Source organism: Rattus rattus, chromosome 3 (genome assembly GCF_011064425.1).
Source record: "Rattus rattus isolate New Zealand chromosome 3, Rrattus_CSIRO_v1, whole genome shotgun sequence".
Classification (NCBI taxonomy): domain Eukaryota; kingdom Metazoa; phylum Chordata; class Mammalia; order Rodentia; family Muridae; genus Rattus; species Rattus rattus.
This window is the reverse complement of record NC_046156.1, coordinates 204,482,718-204,496,676: the sequence shown is the minus strand read 5'-3', so window position 1 is coordinate 204,496,676 and position 13,959 is coordinate 204,482,718. Positions and strand designations below refer to the sequence as shown.

Sequence of the window (13,959 nt, the reverse complement as noted above, 5' to 3'; positions counted from 1 at the left end):
GCTTTTAATAGTCTTTCTTTGTTTTGTGCATTTGGTGTTTTGACTATTATGTGACAGGAGGGTTCTTTTCTGGTCAATCTATTTGGAGCTCTATGCGCTTCTTTTTTTTATGTTTATGGGCATCTCTTTCTTTAGGTTAGGGAAGTTTTCTTTTTGATTTTATTTGAATATATTTACGGACCCTTTGGGCTGGTCTTCACTCTCTTCTATACCTATTATCCTTAGGTTTGATCTTCTCATTGAGTCCTGGTTTCTTGTATGTTTTGGACCAGTAGCTTTTTCCATTTTACATTATCTTTGACAGTTGTGTCGATGATTTCTATGGAATCTTCTGCTCCTGAGATTCTCTCTTCTATCTCTTCTATTCTGTTGGTGATGCTTGTATCTATGGCTCCTTGTCTCTTCCTTTGGTTTTCTATATCCAGGTGCTTTCTTTATTGCTTCTATTTCCATTTTTAATTCCTTCACCTGTTTGATTGTGTTTTCCTGGAATTCTTTCAGGTATTTTTGTGATTCCTCTCTATAGGCTTCTACTTGTTTATTTATATTTTCCTGCATTTCTCTAAGGGAGTTCTTTATGTCTTTCTTGAAGTCCTCCAGCATCATGATCAAATGTGATTTTAAATCTAGATCTTACTTTTGTGGTGTGTTTGGATAGTCAGTGTTTGCTTTGGTGGGAGAATTGGGCTCCGATGATGCCATGTAGTCTTGGTTTCTGTTGCTTGGGTTCCTGCATTTGCCTCTCACCATCAGGTTGTCCCTGGTGTTACTTTGTTCTGCTATTTCTGACAGTGGCTAGACTGTCCTATAGGCCTGTGTGTTAGGAGTGCTGTAGACCTGTTTTCCTGTTTTCTTTCAGCCAGTTATGGGAACAGAGTGTTCTGCTTTCCTGTGTAGTCTTTCCTGTCTACTGGTCTTCATCTGTTCCTGTGGGCGTGTGTCCTGAGTCCACCAGGCAGGTCGCTTGGAGCAGAAAAGTTGGTCTTACCTGTGGTCCCGCAGCTGAAGTTGCCCCTGGGGGGCTGCTTTTGAGCTCTCCCTGAGGGTGGCAACCAGGAGGGCCTGAGCCGCCTTTTCCTAGGGGCCCCCATGCACTGGGGTCCCAGATGGCACTAGGTGTTTCCCTCTGGAGTCAGAAATGTGGGCAGAGTGTAGTCTCTTCTGGCTTCCCAGGCATGTCTGCCCCTCTGAAGGTTTAGCTCTCTCTCCCATGGGATTTGGGTGCAGGGAGTTTTTGACCAGGTCTCTTCAGGTTCGGGTGGTGTCTGGACCGCAGGGGACTTGCCGCTTGAGTACCCCTATCTTCCGGTTCCCAGAGGCCCTATCTCTATATTTTCTACCTTCTTGAAATATTCCCTAATGGCCTTTTGAGTTTGCTGATGTTTAGTTTTCCAAAGAACTAAGTTTTTTCATTGATTCTTTGTATTCTTTCAGTCTTGATTTCATTAATTTTGTTCCCAGTCTTTATTATTTCTTACTATCTACTATTTTTAGATTTGGCTTATTCTTCTTTTTCTAAATGTTTTGTTCTTTGGTGTTTTGTCTGAATATATTAATAGATATATTATATCTATTAATATCTCTTATAGCACTGCCTCTATCGTATTCCAAAGATTCCAAGGAACTACACTTCACTTCACTTGACTCTGGTAACTTTTCAACTATCCCTTTGATTTCTTCAACAATTCATTGGTCCTGCTGTTCCCTGCCCCTAGAGACACTGCAGGTACAGCTGCTGTGTTATACGTGGGCCAGTAGGTGGCAGAGAGGAGAGAGGCTAAGCTCAGACTTCAGACTGAATGACTGAATGATTAGTAGTCTAACATTTGCTGAAGAAAAGTGAGTCTGACATAACCACCAGTCTGGTACTCAGGACAGGGGCTGGGGAAGGGGGGTCCAGACAGGCCTGGCAGGAGGGGGTCTATTACCACCAAAGGCCAGGCAGACATTGCTGATTTGGGCTGCTCTCCAGGAAAATATTGATGCCTGATGACTGGGCAGAACTGGCTCCACCCCTCATATGGGCTTGGGATTTAGGGGTGGGGGAGCTGTGAGAGCAGGAGGGTTTATACTGCCCCAGGCAGCTGCTGTACAGAGAGCAGGCCCTGCACATTGGAGTAGTTGCCTATGAATCAGCCCTGAGGGTGCGAGAATGGAAGAACTGGCCCTGCTATTCAACTCCCTTGCTCTTTGTCACCTGCAGCAAGTGGGAGACCTGGCCTTGGGATCATGAGGACAGGAGAGATGACCATGCCCTTCACCAGCCCCTGCATCTTGGCTGGGCCTCACAGTAGAGCTGACCCTGGAGGTGGGGTTATGAATGAGCTGGGCCTGAGGGCCTGAGAGCAAGAGAGCTTAGCTTAGAGCCAGGGCTTAGCCCCCTGCGTACTGCAGCACTTGGGAGAGTGGACCCTGCACCTCACCTGGACAACACAGTAGAGCTGGCCCTGGTGGTGTGGACATAGATAAGCCTACCAAATGGCATGAAAACAGGAGAGGAGGGTTGGCTGCACCCCTTGCTGTCTGCGCCATTGGATCTGCCAGCACTGGCAGGGCAGAAGAGCATGCCCTGGTGATATGGGTGCAGCAGGACTGGCTTTGAATTGGCCCACGAAACATCTACCCTATCAAGGAACCATTGGAGTGCATGAAGGGGTCCCAAAACTATAGGTTCTCCATGACCCGGGACAACAATAGGATCTGAGAAGAGTCTCAGCGAGGATCTGGTATGAACAGTGTAGCAGAAGCCAGAGGCCTTGAACCAGACCAAATGACTCATTGCAATGAACATTTACAAGCGACGAAGTGTGGACAAAAGGGAATAACATGGGACACTGTGACACACTTCAGCTTCCACAATAAGATTGATTTTCCCTGATAGGAGGAAGTTGCAAGGGTGGAGGGTGGGTATGAGGGACAGGGAGATGAGTGAGATTGGGGTTCATGATGAAATTCACAAAGAACCAATAAAATTTGAAAAAAATAAATAAAAATAGAAGAGAGCATATTGTTCAATCTCCAGCTATTTAGTTTCTTTCACTATCTATGACAACCTAACCAAATCCGTTACTTTGATTCTTTTACATTTAGGACTTGCTTTGTGGCCTACACTGTGATCTGTTTTTGAGACAGTTCCACTGGCTGCTGGGAAGAATATCGAATAAAATACTCTGTTAGTACCTCAGGAAATTTTCTCTATGATGTGGACTAACTGAAATTTCTGTCGACACGGTCTGGATGGACTACCGGTGATGAGAAGAGGGAGTGGCCACTAGTTTGCATTTGTGTCAGGACCCTTTATGCCCGGTAGTGTTTATTGTATGGATCTGAGAGCCTCGTGTCGGGTGCTTTGATACTTAAGGCTCTCATATCTTCCTGACGAATTATCCCTTGCCTCGCTACGCAGCATCTTTCTTGGCTTTCCTGATTACTTTCGTTTGAAGCCAACTAAGTCAGGTATCAGACAGACTCTGCCAGCTTGTTTCGACTTATGTTTTCACATCATGTTCACTTCTGTCCTCTAGCTCTCAAATTTCTGTATAACTTTGCCAGTGACATGCATTATTTTGGAAAAGAAATAGATGCCATTTTTTTAAAGCAAGCAGCTTTTAATGAGAAAGTTCTTTTCATGAACTTTTTTCATCTATAACCCCATTGAATTTATTTTCTATGCCTTTAGTTTAGATCTCAACTCCTTCTGATTCCCACAGGTTCTTAGATTTGGCCTCTTGATTAGATCATAGAGATTTTGGAAGGTGTTGTTGTGCCCACTTCTTTATATTTCTTTAAGGACATTTGGATACAGTACTTCCTGGACCTTGTCTTCAATTTCTGATTTTTTTTCTCTTGCTTTCTCAAAGCTGTTAGTGTTTTCCACTGTGATTTTATTTGGTCCACTGAGTTTTTCACTTCTAACATTTATTTGTTTGTTTACTTTCAAAATCCATTTCTTTGCTTAATTTCCACTCACACTGGTGATGTTTTTTCACCTCCAGTTCCTGATTTAGCTTTCTCCTCGTCTGCCTGGAAATGTAAGATAAAATCAACTGTGTCCACTCCAAGTTGCTTTTGGCAATTGTGTCTTGTTACAGCAATAGAAACCCTAAGACAGGAGTTGGCACCCTGTCTATGAATAGCAGGGGCTTCACTGTGATGGACCACATCAGGCACTTTGGGAAAGACTGTGGCAGCATTTTAATTTGGGATCAGAAAAACCATTCAGTGCTTAGAGCTGGGTGCTATGCTGTGCTGTGCTGTGCTGTGCTTAGGGGATGAGAATATTGAGAGCAGTAGAATGGTAGAGGCCCGGGTTATGAAGATTCAAAGGGAAGTAAATGCTCAACCAGGACTGCATGTGTGATATGCTATTAAAACATGTGACAAGAGACCCGGACCAAAAAAGTGACATCTTTGGTTTGCTGAGCCAATAGATATTTCTTAGCTGTAGCTGAGGTGTTTAAGCAGAAACCAGCATCACTGAGGCAAAATCTTCTGAGAAGTATTTCTCAAACACATAGAAGCTGTGGTCCAGAGTGAACCAAGGCCATACCTTGTGCTAGCCAAACTTGGTAACATGTAAGAGCATCCTGGGTAATTCTGCTTTCAAAGACATGAAGAGGTCTCGGAGGGGAGCTGAGCCTGGCACCAGGCAAGGCCAGGAGAGGCCACTGGTGAAGGGAAAGCCTTGGTTGCAGTAGAATCCTTAGTATAGACTGGGGTTATGGTGTTAAGGTTGACACCATGTGCCAGGGTCAGAGTCCCTGAAGAGAGACCAGGGAAAGCCTCCTGAAGAGACCAGGAAAGGGGGCAGCCCAGGTGCAACAGGGACACTAGCAGTTTGGAGAATGCCATAGAGAAATCACCAAAGGAGTGTGGTGGAGCCTGCCGGTCCTTTGAGACAAGTGCTTTGAAGCCCACAGTATGATGAGTAAAGCCCACAAGTTCAACACCGAGATTTTCACACTGCTGACTTGAGTTTCCTTTGATAAAATTGTGGCTGCGACCTGGTTCTCTCTTGGAGTAAGAAAGCATCTAACTTAAATTTGATTTTACCAGAGCCTGTGCTCAAGAGACTAGGATTTTTGAGAGACCGGGGTTTTAAGAGACTTGGATGTTTTAAAGAGACTGAACTTTTTAAGGTGTTTGAATTTTAAGGACTATTATAGTCTTATAATTTATAATGTGGTTTATATTTTTATACTGATATTATAAGATCTTGAGTTTGAACAAAAAAGGGAAAGTTAACAGCTTAATAGTAATGTATTGGTGTGTCAAGTAGACTAGAGGTCAATTGTCCTGATTAGTTTTTGTCAACTTGTCACAAGCTAGAGTGACAAGAGGGAACCCCCTCAATTGAGAAAATGCCCCAACCAGGCTACCTGAAGGCACTCTTGTGGGTCATTTCCTTGACTTGTGATTGATACGGAATGGCTCAATGATGTAACGTGGGTAGTTAGAGCGCTGGGTAGGTGGTCCTGAGTTTTATAAGAAAGCAGGCTGAGCAAACTGTGGAGATGAAGTCAGTAAGCAGCACCCTCCATAGCTTCTGTATCAGTTCCTGCTTCCAGATTCCTGCCTTGAGTCCCTGCTCAGACTCTCAGCATGAGGGGCTGTAACCTGTCAGATGAAATAGACCTTCTCCTCCTCCTCAGTTGCTCTTGGTCATGGTGCTCATCCTAACCATAGAAGCCTAAGACAGTGTCCTTGCCAAAGACAGAACCTCGGTGGAGTTACAGGAGACACGAGGTACCCAAATTGGGAGCTATTTCACAAAAATAACTGATCTGTGAACTTTAATAGTTTCAAAATCATAAAATACAAAGAAAAACAATTGTCCTTGACTGAGGGAGACACTGAATAGTAACACGTGGCCTTACTAAAACGATTGCTGAGTTACAAATGGGCTTGGAGGATTAATTTGTAACGGAATGAATGCTAACTTCCTCATTTTGATAGTGCGTTTGATAGTGTATTTTGACTAATGACATGTTCTGTTCAGAAAAATTTCAAACTAACACATTGACAGTGTGCATTTAAATGGTCCAGAGGAAATCAGCTCTTTGCATAGTACTTCCAAATTTTCTGAAGGGTGTGACTAAGTATGTGTGCGCATGCTCTCTCTCTCTCTCTCTCTCTCTCTCTCTCTCTCTCTCACACACACACACACACACACACACACACACACACACACAGAGTTGAGGGAGATTGATATTAAGTCCAGTAGTTAATCAAAAGTAGTGTGTAACCTGAGGAATTGCAGAAATCTATCTGTCAGTTTTCCGAGCATGTGTACTACCCCATCTTCCGGTGACTAGAGTAACCCCCATTTGCAGCATATGCACATCTGCTATCTTCCAATACGAACTCTATAAAGGCAAGAATCGTATCTGTAGCACTTGCCCATATGCCCTAGACAAGGTAAGCATCCAATGGGTGTGCACTGAAATGATTGCTGATGGGTGGGAATAGAGGAGCGGAGAGGTTGGGAGTGAGGCAGAACACCTCCTAAGCCTTGTACCATAGATCTGTTTATGGCTATCACAGCCCAGCTGAGGCAAGAGCCAGGTCTTTTACTACTAATCCCTAGTCATGTGCTGTTGGGCAAGTTAGCACAGTTTTCTTAACTGCAAAGTGGGGATATAAAAATAGTTCATATATTTTAAGGGATGTGCGACTTGTTTCAGGATAATTATCTACACGCGACTCTCTAAAGAGATATTACCTGTAGGATGGTTTTGAGAACTAAAGACCACCCAATAGATAATAAATCACACTGGTCACGATTATATACTTTATAACAATAATTTCCATGGTCTGACTACACTTCATGAACTAGGAAAATACCCATTGTAGAAGTTATACTGGTTCTCCCTCCCTTACCAAAGCTCCCAGAAATAAGTCTTGAACTCAAAATATATTGACAAATACCTTGGCCATATAGCTAGGCTCTTCTCTGACAAGATCACAACTTGCACTAGCCATTCATTCTAATCTGTATTCTGCCACGGTGGCTGGTTACCTGTGCTGTGGTGCATCTGTCTTAATCACATTTTCCTGAACAAACCCGAGCAAATCTCCCACACCGGGCTCTATCCCAGGATTCATTCTGCCTCCCAGATGTCCCACCTTCTATTCTACCCTTTCCTATAGGCCATAGTTTTTTGTTTCTTTTTTTTATCAGCAGGTGATGCATCCATACAATACACAAGATATCCTCTCTACAATCTATTTTACAAAAACAAAAGTCTAATGCGGTACAAGTCAACTGAGTGATGTGCTCAAAGTAGCCCAGGAAGTGGGACGGTCCAACTCAGACATGAGCCAAGGCCTCCACAAATCATAAATGGCCTTTGTTAAACAAAACAAAACAAAACAAAACAAAAACCATGTTGGTAAAGGCTGCTAGGTAAGCCTTATCCCTTTGATGAAACGCTTCTTACAACAGAGGTACCTGGCTTTAGTGCCCAGAGTCATATGGAAGGTTGCAAGCTCTAGATGATTATTTCCACCCCTAGAGCTCCTGACCCTCTGAGTCTGCAAAGGAAGAACAATCATGAGAACCAGCTCAGAAGGCTGGAGATGGAGTCCTGTGGTGAAACTAAAGAGTCAGGAGGGGCAGCTGTCAAGTGGGGCTTATCGTTGCTGGCAGGGTGTTGCCCAACAAGAGAAAAACACCAACTCAGCCCTGGCCTCTGCCTGGGGCAAATCACCTTTGGAGATGAACAGCAACAACTTTCTAAAATCAGAAATGACCAAAAGAGGTAGGTTACTTGAGTAGCTTAATAGCTTTTAAAAAAAAATAAATCCATAATTTGAAAATTTCTCAAAAGAAACCCCTGTGGTTCCAAGAACTTCCCTAGAGAATTCTAGGCTTTATACAAGGTTTCCAGTCACAGAATCCAGAGAAAACTTCCTCGACCCAAAACCAAACCAGAAAAAGGCAATTCTAAAGAAAGAATAGGAAAAAAAAATAGTGGTTGAGGTGACATATCCCTGTAAACACAACACTTGAGCAACTTAGGCAGAAGGATTGCTACAAGTTTGATTCCAGCTTCTAGGACATAGCATTATCAGGCCATCCTGGGGTACATGCACTCAAGCTCCCAAAACAAAATAAACCAATGGGAGAGGAGGAAGGAGCAAGAGGATCGAAGGGGAGGGAGAGGAGGAGGGGGAGGAGAAATAAACCAAGGAGAAGAGGGCTGAAGAAAAAGGAGAACTAAAGAGAGAGGATCACAGACCAATATCTCTCAACAGTATAGATGTAAGATTCTTTAAGGAAACATAATGTGACAGAAATCGGCAATACCTGAAAAAATGGTGTCATGACCCATTAGAATTCAAGATTAGAGCAATCAGTGTTCTCTAATACAATGATAGGCAGTGGTAGTGGTGATGGCCAGGAGACTTCCCAGAGCAGTTACCTGGTCCTGCAATGACATTGGACCACCCTAATCTGGGGAGAGAACAGCCTGGAATCTGTGCCCATGGCCTTTGTTCTAACAAAATGAAGTCCTGAGCTCAACACAAAGTTGATGACTCTGAATGCGTGGAGACAAACAGGAGAAAGGTTGGTTTAAAAATATAGATACTGGACAGGTCAGTAAAGGGTATGCATAAACCACAGAGACCCCTTGAGTAGCAACCACAGGCCAAGAAGAACAGAAGATCCTCTGGCCAAGACATTGGCAGCCCGAACATATGGAACACTATTCTTCAAATTTGTTTCGAGTGTTTGCATTGAAGCCTTAAACTCCAACTTTGTAAATGAGTATCTTAATGAGAGCACTGCTCTGGTATCTTTCCTAACCTCTACCAAAAGTGAAGAGAGTCCATCGTTAATAAACTAATCTTGGTATAAAATACACGAACCAACCCAACCCTCAGCTTGGGATTTGTCTCTTGTGGTGGAAGGACTCCTGGCTGTCTTTCTCGTTGCAGCACAGTACATGTATCAGCTGCTTTTGCTCTCTTCCTCTCCACATGACCTTGGCACTCATTGTTGCAGACCCCAGTGCCAGGTACGGGTATCCTCTTGTCCTGCTGAGAGATGCTTCTAGAACAGATCTTTTATCAAGGAACCATACAGGTAGATGAGTATACCTTAACTTCTGTGCATCTGGGAGGGACAGCTGCGCTAACGTAACGTAGTGGTTCACATGAGAAAATCCTCAATAGGCTCAGGTATACCGACACTTGGTCCCCAGTTGGCAGCACTCTTTGGAGCCTCGCTGGAGAAAGTATATCACTGGAGGCAGGCTTTAAAAGCTCACAGCCGGGCTGGAGAGATAGCTCAGAGGTTAAGAGCACCTTTTGTTCTTCCAAAGGTCCTGAGTTCAATTCCCAGCAACCACATGGTAGCTCACAACCATCTGTAATGAGATCTGCCATGGCAATGACTGTACATTCCTAGCATACATTTGGTTCAGCTCCTACCTTCACCTGGGAGCAGATACTTCACAGTCTAAATAAAAGGCAGACCCTTTCTGCCCCCTTCCTCCTTTTTTTTCTCTCTCTTCTCCCTCTTGTCTCTGTTGTCCTCAGTAAACCTCTTCCATGTGGGACCAAATGGGCCTGGTGTCGTCCGTCTGGACGTGAGCTGCCATTCTATGACAACAGACCCTTATCCTCTGGAACTGCAAGCCCAAATACATGTATTTCTATAAGTTGCTTTTGGTCACAGTGTTTTATCACAGCAACAGAGAAGTAGCTAGCACATCTTTAGCAAGCTTGCACGTGCCTGGGAATCTCCTGGGAATGTTAATAAAGTTCCTGTTCTGACAGGATGTGTGGGAGGGGGCTAGGGTTCTACACTTTCAACAAGCTGCACTGATGGTCTGAACACCCTACTTAGGCCCTCCTCCCCAAGCCTCCTTCATTTTCTACTGCAGTAAACCACATGCCCTCCAATTCCTGACTGAGGGCCTGTTTCTGGGAGAGTATCTCTCTCTCTGTCTCTCTCTCTCTCTCTCTCTCTCTCTCTCTCTCTCTCTCTCTCTCTCTCTGTCTCTCCCTCTCTCTTTCTCTCTTCAATGTATACTTTTTTATTTATTTATTTTTAATTGTATATTTTATTTATTTACATTTTGTTATCCCTTTCCCAGTTTCCCCTATCCCATCCTCCCTCCCCCTGCTTCTATGAGGGTGCTCCCCCCACCCACCCACTCCTGCCTGCCTCCCTGCCCTGGCATTCCCCTACACTGGGGCATCAAGCCTACACAGGACCAAAGGCCTCTCCTCCCATTGATGCCAGACAATGCCATCCTCTGCTACATGTGCAGATATAGCCATGGGTCCCTCCACGTGTACTCTTTGGTTGTTGGTTTAGTCCCTGGGAGCTCTGGGGGGGTCTGGTTGGTTGGTATTGTTGTTCTTCCTATGGGGTTGCGAACCCCTTCAGCTCCTTCAGTCCGTTCTCTAACTCCTCCATTGGGGACCCTGTCCTCAGTCCAATGGTTGGCTATGAGCATCTGCCTCTGTATTCGTCAGACTCTGGCACAGCCTCTCAGGAGACAGCTATATCAGGCTCCTCTCAGTATGTACTTCTTGGCAACTACAATAGTGTCTGAATTTGGTGTCTGTATATGGGATGGATTCCCAGGTGGGGCAGTCTCTGGATGGCCTTTCTTTCAGTCTCTGCTCCACTCTTTGTCCCTGTATTTTCTTTAGACAGGAACAATTGTGGGTTAAAAGTTTGGAGTGAATGTCCCATCCCCCAATGGTGGGAGGTGGGCTTGCCTAACCTCTGGATATGGTCTCTACAGGTTCCCCCTCCTCTTTGTTGGGCATTTCAGCTAATCCCATCCCTGTTGGATCCTGGGAGCCTCTTGCTTTTCTGGTATCTGGGACTTTCTGGTGGTTACCCCCAGTTCCCCATCCCCCATTGCTACACACCTTTGTTCAAATTCCTGACCCTCTGTATATCATCTCCTTCTCTTCCCATTCCTGATACTGCTCCCCCCTTTCCCCTCCCCCTCCTTTCTTCCTCCCATGTTCCTCCCTCCCTCTACCTCCAATGAGTATATTGTTCCACTTTCTATAAAGGACTGAAGCACCCACACTTTGGTCTTCCTTCTTCTTGAGCTTTGTATGGTCTGTGAATTGTATCTTGGGTATTTGGAACTTTTGGGCTAATTCCACATTCTTAACAGTAGAAACTGTGGAAGATCACCTTACCTCCAGAGGGATGGGTTTTCCCACTTAAACACTCTGAAGAGTTTCTTGTGTCTTGAGGTTATGTAATTTACAACCCTCTGCTTGTCCAATTTTCTTGCTCTGTGCATGATCTTTAACGATTGGTCTGGCTCTCCATATGCTGTTAATCCTCAAAAGATATCTCTGAACACAAATGGACAAATGTGGGGCTTTCTTTCAAATAATAAAATTTTCATGCCAGGGTATTTGAGATAGAAAATGGTCACACATGCAGATGACATTTTACCTTAGTGTCTACCACAAAGGAGATGAAATGTAATCGAGTCGTGCAAACAAGAGGTGATAAAGATAAAGAGACACGAGAGTTAAGCATACCGTGTCTGGTTTTTTTTTTTTTTTGGTGAAATACCTCTAGATAGTCATATACAGACACACGTTGTCTTATTTCAAACAGTGTTTTTGGATAGTGTCTTCTGATACCTAAGCTTAAATGTTTGCAAAATGTCTAAGGTTCTTAAGAACTCACAAAAGGGCACACAATTTTACTATCACCATTTTAGCCAAGAATAACACACCTTGGCCCACAATGGCTTACTTTTAATACTTTAGTAAATTTCCCCAAGCACAAGCAGATAAAACTCACTGTTACTGCTGTGTAACAAAGGAGCCCACACATCGAACTGGCACACAACTATGAGCACTAATGCCTCATTCATTCATATCTGCTCATTCATATTCATATATGCTCATTCATATTCATATATGCTCATTCATATTCATATATGCTCATTCATATTCATATATGCTCATTCATATTCATATATGCTCATTCATATTCATATCTGCTGGGTGCCTCTGTTTGCAAGGCTGTGGGTGGCAGGGACCACCAGTAATGTGACTGAATATGTGAATCCAGTCAGATGCTGACACGTCATAAGCTAGGTGAAGATTATTCTTACGGCAAAAGTCCCTGAGAGTACAAGGTGTCACTATGGGTGCAACTTGATACACTTCTACCTCCTCACTTTTCATCGAAAACCAAGTCATGTGACCAAAGTCCGACATCAGTGAAAGCCTCCCACAGAGTTCCCGGGAGATGGAGAGAACACGTGGTGATCAATTACCTAATCCACTGATTCCTAAATGGTGAGGCTTGCCGTTACAGAAGATATATAAAAAGTTGTAAGAACATTTCAGGCGTTTTCCGATAGGGGTTACCACACACGCCAGGGATGCAGTCACACTGTTCCTGAATAAGTGGACGGCTACAGAAAGAGAACATCTTTCGTACAGCAGCTTTAATGGGCTTTAAAGTCACTTTTGGAGTCCGAGAATGTGATTCATTTGGTATGGGTGCTTGCCCAACACATGGGGACCCTGGGCTCACCCCTCCAGCACTTCAAACACAGCACATACCTGATCTCACGGGGGGGGGGGGCAAGGCGAGTACAAATCCAGCCCAGGCTACGTAAGTCCTTCTTTTAAAAAATCATTTTTAATGCTACTAATAAGATCTCACTTAATACTTGCCTATTTTTATTTGTGTTTCTATACTCTGAAACTGGCCAGATGCGGAGGATCCTAAAAGCTATCAACTCAGTACTCTCTTTCTCCTCATTTATTAAATACATATGTATTTACAAAGGAGACAAACCCCCAGGATTGGGGCTGGAGAGATGGATCAGCTCTGACATCAGACAGCTCACGACTGCCTACAATTCTAGCTCATAACTGTCTATAATTCCACCTCCAGGATGGTCCTATGCCTCCAGCCTCAGGTATATACCTACCCACAGACAAATACATACACATACTTCAAAATAATAATTCAAAAAAAAAAAAAAAAAAAAGGAGGCGCAGGCTCTCCTTGGTGATCCTGGGCTGGGCTTGGTGACCAGAGGCCTAATGTTGGAAGTGCAGCAATATTCCCAGGAGTTGGTGAGGAGTTGGAGGCCCTTGGCTTCCAGTCACCTGGTCGCGATGTTTTAGCCAGTACGGGACAAGCCAACTCACCCCTCCTGGTCTCCATGACTCCATCCATGGATCCGGGAGCCACTGGAGGGTTTTGATGTCCCTGTGTCCCTCAAAAGAACAGTTTTGTGAAGCCAGTGGCTGCTGCTCTACAAAGTATAGCACCTGCTGGCCCTGAGTGTGAGCCTCGAGTTCATATACAGTGTCCTAAATTTGTCTCGCACAAACGTCGGGAGACACTAGAAAACCCAGAAAGTTGCCCTCTCTAGCTGGGTGACTCTGATGCACTTACACACTCCAGCTCCCCGGGACGTTTGTTTTTCAGTCTGTTTGGCAGAAGAATCGGTTTCCTAACACATGATCTTTGGATTCGCTACAGTGTCCTAAGAATCTAAAGGTAGTTTGAACAAAGGCCCGGGCAGTAAGTGTTGCAATGCCTGGCATGGGGGAAAAGGGCCAACTACTAAACCGACCAAGCAACAAAGCCCAGAAGCCAAGCTCTCTAAAACTTTCCCACAGCATAAGGCTCTGCACTCTCCGGAGAGCACGCAATCCCTCTAATGCTCCCTCCTTTGCCAAGGTCTTCAGATAGTGACCATTGTCCCTCATTCTAGAGAACACCTGTCTTGGCCCTGTGGGTGCAGGTCGGAGCTGGGGCGGCGATCCTGTTCTGCTCCGGGAGAGGCTGGCTTCCTCCCTCTCCCTCCTCGCGACAGTCCCGGGGTGACTTGTAGGACCCTGACCTCTCACCTCCTAAGCACCTGGGGCGGGCGCGGGCGGCGCCCTTTGGAGCAGAGGCGGGCCCCAAGGGATCTGGATGGCCTGCCACTGGCG

General features: G+C 44.7%; 1 pseudogene; it reads left to right on the top strand.

Moving 5' to 3' along the window:
* The first annotated feature begins 1,704 nt into the window (after positions 1 to 1,704).
* On the top strand, positions 1,705 to 1,827 carry LOC116897571 (annotated as a pseudogene).
* The last annotated feature ends 12,132 nt before the right edge of the window (positions 1,828 to 13,959 follow it).